The sequence below is a fragment of the Lutjanus erythropterus genome, chromosome 7 (genome assembly GCF_056507025.1).
Source record: "Lutjanus erythropterus isolate fLutEry1 chromosome 7, fLutEry1.hap2, whole genome shotgun sequence".
Taxonomy (NCBI): Eukaryota; Metazoa; Chordata; class Actinopteri; order Lutjaniformes; family Lutjanidae; genus Lutjanus; species Lutjanus erythropterus.
The window spans coordinates 31,568,009-31,578,650 of NC_139323.1; positions in this window are offsets into that span (position 1 = coordinate 31,568,009).

The window sequence follows — 10,642 nt, forward strand, 5'->3', positions numbered from 1 at the left end:
ATAAAAATCTGCTGCCTCTTTTTCACTGGCTAATGTGTGTAACTGTAACTTTGTCTGGGAAAATGTAAACACAAGCTCATTTCATTTGATGGCAGCCATTAAAAATAACCAGTTAAAAACTCCTTGTAGTACCTTTAAATTCAAAGAAAGCACATAATGGAGGATGCACTCTGCCTCTGACTGCATGGTTGCTGCCTGTACTGTCTCATATTGACTTTGTCTTTGCTGTAATCTCATTGGGATAATGGACTGTGCAGAATATTTTCAGTCTATTTTCAACCCAAGGATTATTCAATCATTTTGCCCTGTAACTCAGTTAGAAGACACTTGTTTTTTATTAACGTTATGGATCACTATTGATGGGATTAAACGTGCAAAAGGTGTAACGGGATAAACTGATTCAACAGGACGGCGAGTGATGTTTCTGTGGAAACTGTTTGATGATGGGGTGGAAATGGAGCCCGAGCATTAACATGAATCGGTTCTATGGACACAGGTGGAGGATGAACTCTGGCAGCCTTGAGCACCCAAGGCTGTAAATCCACAATCTTTTCTCCTGGTGTCACCGAAGCCACTTCATGTGAAAGACGACACCACTGTCGCCTCCTCCCCGCGTGCACGCTCTGACTATTTAACTGGCTGGTGGAAATGTCAGGTGATGCATGTTAACTCACTGCCATTTCAATGAACAACAGGTCTGAAGAGGATCGTGGCTCGTTATATTCCACGTCCTCAAAATGGGGTCTGCTGCATGTGCCATAGCTACAGTATGTAATAAAATAATAATTATAATTGTAGCATGTAGAAAGTTGTCCAAAACATCACTAATATGCTCTGTGAATCCACCATCATTTATAATGATGATAATGTGCGCGAGCATACATTGAAACAAAGGGTATAATTTGCAGATGAGAGAACATGTAGCATGGACTAATAATGATTAGATAATTGGATGATTCAGAATCACAATGAGTCTAATTTTCATTGTTATGTGAGAGGAGAGCCCTGTTTCGTCTCGTCAGGTGGTTGAATCAGTTTATGTTCGACAGATTCCTCTGTGGAGCCGAGCTATCTCCTCTCAACCAGGCACCTCTCGGCTGGTGTAATTTTCTGTCGGATTGTTTGACTAATTAAATTGGCCACGCTGTCTGTCGGCGGTGACAGACAAAGATCAAAGCCCCGAGGCTCAGAACATGGAGTGCAGACATGAAACTCCAACGTAAACCGACTTCGGTGGGGATATAGAGGAGTGAAAGAAAGCCGAGACGATGGGGACAAGCGGAAATTAAATTAAGAGGATGCAGCACTGACGAGGCTTTCTGTTGAAACAGAATAAGGTGGGAAAGAGACTGGTGATGTGAGAGACATTTAATAACACGCCTCCCAACAACAAGAGAGGAGAGTAACTCAAATCATCTGAAAAGACATATGAGTGACAATGATACAAGCGGCTCTCGCGGGTGGAATCGACTCTGAAAGTGAAAATGAAAGGAAGAAAACAACGGAAGCTAACACAAAGTCCTTGTGGGTTTCAACGAAGGACAGAAATCAGTGTGATATCAGCCTAAGAGGCTAATCACATGATCGGAGTCAGATCGAAGTCAGACACAGAAAAAGATAATCCGGTCATTTTTCAAAATAAGAGAACTCATGCAGACTCGCAAGGAAAGAGGACCAAATCAGCAAAATCTTGACAAGTTAACATAATCAGGTGGGCAAAATGCTCCCCAGCTGAAATGCTTCTACTGGTGGGGGCTGCAGGCAGATCAAAACCGAATCAACAATTGATCTGTTTCATTGGGGTGTACACTTTCAACCTAGTTGCAACAGCCAAAAGTTTCAATTCCAGAATACATAAGAACATATATGAGCAGTGATCAGTCGGCCCGGCCTCTGAAGTCTGTGGACTTCACCACCCTCAGTGCCTGCAGGTGGGAGATTGACTGTGATGCAGGCAGAACAACTTGGACCTCAACACTTTAAAGACAGTTGGAGATGGTTGTGGATCAAAGAACAAACCCAGCCCCACCCATCCCAATCATCCTGTGTGACTCCCAACATCACACTGTGGAGTCCTTCCACATATTAATTAAAGCCTACCTACACTAGAAGACTTTGAAAAGATTCTAAAAAGACTTCAGTCTGACACCCATTTGTATTTCTGAAACTCCACTCTAGATTTCTTCATCATTTCCCACTTGACCTCTGACATGAGTGGAAGGATCCATTTGAAGACTTGAGGCGAGGAGATGGTACACTTCTTGCACCTACCTTACAGTATAAGTAGCCTATTGACTATTTTGGGATGGTGTAACCCTGAATCAGATGGGCTGTTCCAACATCAAATGGGCCAGTTTGGTACAACCCTACTTCCATCATCTATGCCAGGAGCTGAAGTGGCAGCTGCACATCAGCGCCATCACCAAAAAAGCCCAAAAGAAGATGTACTTCCTGCAACAGTTGTTGAAGTTCAATCTGCCAAAGACAGCGATGGTGCACTTCTACGCCACCATCACTGAGTCCATCCTCACCTCCTCCATCGCCATCTGCTATGCTGCTGCAACTGCCAAGGACAAGGGCAGTCTGTAGCGAATCATTCAATCTGCAGAGAAGGTGATTGACTGCAATCTGCCTTCCCTCCAGGAGTTTTTCGCCTCTGGGACCTGGAGGTCGTTGCCAAACTTTCCCACAGGTACTGGGGGGAAGTAAACCTTCAGGGCTTTCTGCCAGGAATCCCTAAAAAGCCTTCTCAGTATGGCTCAGGACCTCCACTGACTCTTATACCCCCACCCACGCTCCACATGTCACATCAATGTTACTTAGTATTTTTTATATGTTTTCATATTTTTTATTTATGTTTCACAACTTGCAGTTCTTGCTTACATCTTTATTTCTATTTTTCTTTACTACATTTATTGTAAATTGCAAATTCCTTGTATGTGAAAACCTATGCAGAAATAAAACCCGATTTTTATTGGTAAAATACAGTGCCATGTCTTGTGTCCAAAAAATATATCAGTATAAACAATTTACCGTAAACATGTTCTCACACATACACACACACACACACACACACACACACACACACAGACGTCTTACACACTCAGATACATCCCCAATGAATAGAAGGACTGGCGTTGGGAAGTTGTTACGCAGTAAAATCATCTCTCTTTCATTTCACACCCCAGTGAAGATGTGTAACTGATGCTCCGTGATCCCATTCCACATGATGATGTGTCTGTCCAGCCTTGGGCTGCAGTGGAGTCGACGACTGCTGCTGCTGCTGCTGCTTCTACTGTATGTGTCTCTGTGCGGCTTGTTCAAGCTGCAGAGGCGACTGTAACAGAAGCAGAAGCAGGAGCTCCACTGAGATGCATCTCAATGAGAACCGGGGATGATGTTTTTCTCACATTTTGTCTGCTCACACCGGGAGCCATGTATTTACCTCATCAATACTGAGTAATGCAACACCACCCAATGAAACATTTAAGACTAAAATCATCACCAGACAGAAAACCTCGAGGACAGATGAGATTCTTAGCTTGTCATTTGCATAAATACCAACATAACTCACAATGATGGGAACATACTGCATCTGCAGACAAATGCAAAAACAAGGTAGAGATTAAGTTAAGACTGACGCGTTTTATTAACTAACTTCATTTCTGTTTTAAATTGTTAGAGAAATGAGAAAGTTGTCGAGAGATGAATGAAGGAAAAGCAAAAACACAGATTTTAATCGCTGAAACATTGTCTGCTTTGTAAGAAAATCCACAGAAAGCACTCACACAGCTTCTACATCTTTTGCTACAACATTTTTGTCGACACAGTAAAGCTGAGCTCCTTCACTGACGGAGCTGCCAGTTTCTGTGGATGTTTAAACTGGCTTTGTTTATCCTGGCAGAGTTATATTTCCAAACAGTTCTGTCATGCAATGACAAGACTTCCTTCTTTTAAAAAAAAGGCCTCAGTATTGGATGAAGCCAGATTCACAGATGATTTGTAGGATTATAATGAATTTCTTTTGTGTGACATAAAGTAGAAATATTTTGTTTAAACATTGCCTTTGACTTTTGGGGGGATTTTCTACCGGGTCTAATTTTTTTCAAGTTCGTGAGCTCCACATGTAATTGACTGAATACCACCAGTCACCAGCTGTGGTCAATGAGGAGCCACTGACTGCTTCTGCTGGCCACGGTGTAAACATAAATACTTCGAACTACTTGGAAAAGTAATCCAGGTACCCCCAACACTGGTGGACCGCCAAACAAGACAAGACAGAGATGCAGGTGAATCTGAATTATTTGGGAAAGTGCAAATCAGTCGCACCCATGTTTGTAACCTATAGGTGCGTTGTGTGCGTGGCTTTGTTTGCCACATTGCTTCAGTGAATGCATGTACATGAGAAGTTTCTGCTGTTTCTGAAACTTTCTGTCACAGTTGTGACTTCAGCTCAAAAAGGCAAGCAGACTGGCTGCAGACCGTTTTAGAGCCAACATCATGATTACAGCAATTATATCTATATGATTAAAATTACAACATATTAACTTGCCATATCCACTGAAAATTAACTTCCATGCCTTCCACCATCTCTGAAAACATCAGAAACACACCACAACTCATGAACTCTGAGCTTCTGGAAAATTTCCACTTGAATACCACAGTGAGGGGGCATTCATGGACTCTTCTCGTAAACACGGTAAACACTGTCCCATTTGGCATTTTCGAGTGTGGAGGCTAAACTTATTACTAACTAATCTGCTGTTATCTGTAGCAGTGGGACTGAAATGAGCTTAAACCTCTTTTCAAGTTTTAATCTGCATCTTGGTCATACTTCACAGAAGCATTAATATCATTTGCACTGCCAACAGAAATCTCAAAGATGACACACCTCTGAGCAGCACTTTTCCTTTAAATACCTCTTGAACTGAAGGAGCCATGATCACTAAACCCATTTAAGTGTGGAGCAAAATGAGCAGCTAGACTTCAAGGTTTCATAAACCCAGAATCCCTCAGCAATCCAGAGCTTTTGTTCCCATGACAGCAGCAGGAAGACTCTCGCTCTGCAGTGAAATTTCACTGATGAGCCAGATATGAACCACGTGTGCCACAGAGATACATAAGATATTCAAAAAGATGAGCGTATATGTTGTGCTGTCCTGTTCATAAAATTAGCACCTCGCAGTAGAGCCAAATCAGGCTTTTATTTGACGGCTGCAGCTCGTACAAATTATCGAGGTGATTAACCAACTGTGATGTGATTGCACTGCCAGCTTAGAGACGAAGAGGGAGAAAAAAAAATCAACAGGGTGGGAGACGAGGGGAGGGAAAACAAGAATTTCTGGGCAGCAACATCCCAGGAGTCTGGTTGGTAGACAGACACTGATGTTGAAATTCAGATCACACACTCGCCTGCAAACCATGCTGCTCACCAGGGAGGGGAAGGATGAGAGACAGAGAGGGGGAGAAAGAGAGGGACAGAGGTAGACTGAGAGCCTGTATGACAGCATACAGACAAGGAGGCTGAACCTTGATGCACACGCGTACAGCATCACATAATATAATCAGACGAAATGGGACTCAGGAGCCTGCGTTGGAATACTGAGGCATCCAGCTGGATTCGTGTTAATTAAAATTCCTCCTAATTTAGAATTCACATTTATAATCTGGTGTAGTACAGCTGATCTGTAATATTTGGATTTGAAGCAGTGAAGCTGAAGCGCAGAGGGACTGTCTGTAGTGATGATGTCACCATGGAGCTGCTCCACAGACGGTGAAAAACTCCTCCACTTATTGACAATAGAGTGGTTTTTAAAGCTGCATGTACATATCAGCCTGATAACAGACTGACATAACAGATTTAGGGGGCTGGAAATGAAAATGAACAACATGTGATCATTATATTTCCTGTAGTGTATCAGAGTGGGATGGTACGGTGGTGCAGTGGTTAGCCTCACAGCACCTCTGAGTTCGAATCTCCCAGCCAGCTGTGGGGATGTGGGGGTTGTGGCAGTAGTTTGCATGTTCTCCTTGTGTCGATGTGGGTTCTCTCTGGGGTCAAACACAGGACTTTCACCCAGAAGACCAGGGTTCATGTCCAGTATGAAAGCGAGAGTCAATGTTGACTTCTTTTTATGTAAAGTTAGGCTACATATGTTAAGTTACTTAAGTTATATTATGCAACTTTCGTAACTAACGTACTTATTTTAACCCAAACCACGATCTTCTTGTAAATCTAACCAACTAGTTTTGTTTCTTAAACCTCACTCCTCATTCCCAGTTTGTCACATATCAACCATTTGTCAGCACCCCTCAGTGACTCATACAGATGCACACAGTACCCATTAGCAACTGAAAAAGACGCACCGGCTGTTGATGTACAGCTCAAACTAGCACAAGACTTTCACTCAGGAGACCAGGGTTCATTGTCCCATGTGAATTCCATTATCATTATTAAATGTTGTTGTTGTGTGTCTTCCTGTCCTCTATGTGTCCAGGTACAGCATCTCCCCTCCTTGCAGCTGCTGCGTGTTGCTAGTGTGCTGCTAGCGTGGGCCGGGTTTAGCCGTCTTAGTCCCTTTTCAGAGGGAGGGTGTTTTGTGTGTTTGTTCCTTTTGTCTATTGTGTTTATTAGCTTGCTCAATTATTGTCTTTCTTAGTGTGTCTTTTCCTTAGTGTATCTCTTATCTTAGTATTTAAAGTACTTTTCTTAATTTGAACTTAATTTCCCTGTCTTCTTTTTTTCTCTGGGTTACACTCCTCATCCCATAGCCAAATCTAAGGTCATAACATTATACATAACATGACATGGTCATGTGACTTTCATCTTGCAAGTCATTCAGTGACGTCCTGTGACATACATAATGTAACATAGTTATTGTAACCCCAAACATGGTAGTTTCTGCGCCTAAATCTAACCAAACTGTAACCTTTTCACAGTGTTAACCACGTGTCGAAAAGGCTTTCTGGTTGCGTCCGATACCTCGTGCACATGTTCAGTATGAGTTGTATAGTTATGTGGTAGATCTTTGCCACTTCACCATCAGGCACAAGTCTTAATAATATCAAGGTTTGTTTACTTCAGGGATCTGTTTTTAAGGCTCCAGTTCCGTGTCCAAAATCATTAGAAGAACTCTTTACATATAAACACTGTGCCATCTCAGTTATCCTGTTTCACATTTTTATAACGTGGCGTGGTGACAAATGTGTACACAGAGTGAAGGTAAGTGCACACAAACAGACAGGTGAGAGAAGAGGGAGGCTGGTTGAAATAACAGTGAGCCGGATGAAGAGACAGACAGAGCCTTGTGATTCTGCAACTGCTCTCCTGTTTGCATGCTGAACAAAGCAGATGGGTAAATGTGTTTGACAGTGCAAACACAAACTGAACACATACTGTACACACATGTCCACCCAGGGCAGAGTTATTGGATCATCTTTTATACATACACAACATAGCACAGTAGAATAACAACACAGGACTTCCTTGGACACACAGGCCTAACCTGTTTTACTGCCAAGTCAAATATTCTGGTGTAATTTCCACTTTAACAGTTCATTCGAATGCCACTAAACCACAGAGTCCCCTCACTGTCAAGATGAGAGAAGCTCTGAGTTTATCGAAATGTTTATATGCTCGTCTGAATCGCCCCACAGCAGTTAAGCTTAACAAGCAGTAGAAAGTAATTTGCTCTATTTTCTGCCCCGGATTTTGCCTCTCAGGCAACATACATACATACACTATACATATACTCAGCTCCGGTTCTGGTGCACATTCTGGTGCTGCTCCCCGCCAGCATTCCCTGCTGAGTCCCCCCCAACACAGAGCCTGAAAGCCTCCTTCTCCCAGCGGTCCAAATTTAACATGCTAGCATTTTAAACACACCACTCACCCAGTTTCCAGTCAAAGACAGAGTCAGAAAACTGCACAGCTAACTGAGCTTACAACCTGATGGCAGCGACAGTTAGCAGCAGTTAGCTGTCACTCTGGTGATACGCTGCCCCATGTTTACTTGGAGTATGAATTCAACATGTGGACAATATAGCACCTTTAAAGCATGATAACCACTTTAATCATACATTACTTGCTACAGTAGATGATATAAATATATAACACTTACATACTAGTTTTCTGTCTCGTTGAAGAACCTCTTGTTTCATTGTCGCCCCTTTTTCTTTTCACACAATTTGTTACCCATCCTTTGTTTGTCTGAATTGCATTTCATGTATTTTACTCTGTTTACATTTTACTATGTATATCTATTTTTCACCGTCACAAAGCAACAAAACTACATACTTTTGATTATATATAATCAGGTGTTATTCTCAGCCAGCATTCACATGGTGTATTAACACAGTAGAAAAGACAAGGCATGATGGGTAGCGGAGGGATTTGAAGGCTGAAAAGAGAAAAAAGGGGGAGGAGAGGTCTTGTACGAAACTGGCATGAGGTAAACTTGGCAGGCTGTACCCACTATACATACCGTTTAGCCCTCATCTCTCACCCGCTTCTCCCAGCTCTTGTTTTGGTGTTTGCACTTGTTGATTCTGGGTCAGAGGCGGTTAACAAACGGGGCTTCACTCAAAGCTCCACTCAATGCCCTCCATTAATCCACAAAGGGGGCAGAGACACTTTTAGCTCCTTTGTCCAGAAGAACAACCAAAGGTTTGAGCACGGTTATTTGTTTACTGTCATGCAATATCTGACTCCTCTTCTGTTCTGTGTCATGTGTGTTTGGCACCGAATGAGAAGCAGGGGCCCAGAATAAAGACGATGTTGCTATAAAGAGAGCCGGGGGGGAGAGGGGAGAGGGAGGCACAGTCATGAATTCAGCAAAGAGAGGCAGAGGAGGAGATGATTTGTAGGTGTGGTGGAAGAAAAATAGAGAAAGTAGAAAGAACTCCACGTGAGCTGAAGCAGTAATTATGACTTACTGTTTCAGCGAGGCTGACTCAAAATGATTTAGTTATAGAAGAAGAAATAGGCTGTTTAAACTGGAAACAGATAACACGTGCAGCTGTACAGCTGTACACGTGCCTTTGTAATAATTGCATTACTTATTATCAGAAACTAATAAATCCACAAATTTGCTAACATCAAGCAAGTGCAACAATACATGATGTAGCTAGCAGCTAATATTACTGACTAATGTAATAGAAAGGTGAAGTCCCTCCCATTCAGGTGGACCATCATGGGCTGGCTGAACCTGGCTCCTGTTCTGATGGTCAGCATTTCACGCTTTTGTCCCTCGTCCCGGGCCTGAAAACCTCCTCCTCCAGGTGGTTCAAAGCTCCTGTGCTGGCGGTGTAAATGCCAAGACTCTCCCGCCAAGCTCCCGCTCCATACAGTGTCAGCTGATAGGTCCATTAGCTGCATGGGTAACTGAGCTAACAAGCTAACGGGAGCTTTCAGAGAGGGAGTTACTTATTCAGTCAGTGATAGTAATGATTCAGCACACTCGGCCTGTTGTCATTCCCAAATCGTCAAATACTGATGTGTTGTCACTGCCCCTCGATGAGACATACAGACATGCAGTACGTGCCATACCGGTTAGCAGCTGAAAGCGACGCACTAGGCTTTTCAAATGATGTCAGTGTAAACCCATCCATGGCTGTATGAGATGCACCAGGCTCTCAGCACAGTGTAAAGACAAAAAAGTCTGCACATGCAGGGGAAGGGGTGGATTGATGACCCAGACAAACTCAGGACTTTCACCCGGAAGACCGGGGTTCATGTTCCACGTGAAACCAAAATGTCATGTGACTCTCGTCTTACAAGTCGCTTCAGAGACGTCAAGCGAGGTACGTAAGGTAATGTAGTTATGGTAACCTCATATATGGTCTTATCCTAAATCTAACCAAGTAGTTTTGGTGCCTAAATCTATCCAAACCGCAGCAGTTTCACCCAAGCCAATGGATAGCATGCTGAGTTACAATCCCTGAGAAACTATCTTTTATACCCAATTCAGCTCCGATTCTTGTGGAGCTTGGATTCAGCTAGTTTTCTCATGCTTCTCCCTATTTCGGGGGTGTGAAGGAGGGAGGGGGTATTCTTCAAGCACTTCTTTGTGTTTAATACTGTGTTTTATACTATATAAGTGGAGTCAAGGATTATGAGGACCTTAGACCTGACTTTACACCTGCATATAAGGACATGGGTGTCTTAGGGGGACATGAGGTCATAAACAACTTATCTAAGTACAGTATGAGATGCCAAAGGGGCATAGCAAAATGTTAGTAGTTGATGAGCAGGGTTGACAACAGTGTGGCTCACCACACTCTCTGTAGTGAGCCCCTCTAGTTTTATGTAATTAACTTTGTATTTTAATACTCGTCATGACCCACACTAAAGAAAAATGTGGTCCAAATTGTTTGCACCAGTGGTCTAATTAACTCTGTACATCAGAGTGGGACCGATGAGGTTTACTGGTGAATATGATTCAATATGACGGTGCTGGTTTGTTGTTCAGAGACCTCTGAGCAGAGGAGAGAAGCTGGGTCAGGCAGAAAGAAAGAGGCCAGCAGCAGAGGAACCATATGCAAAATACACAGCTGAGCGCCGCGGTGAGATCTGACCAGAGAGAGTAGCCGTATTACATCTGAGCCACACACACGTCAGCGATAAAATATAATTTGTTTGACC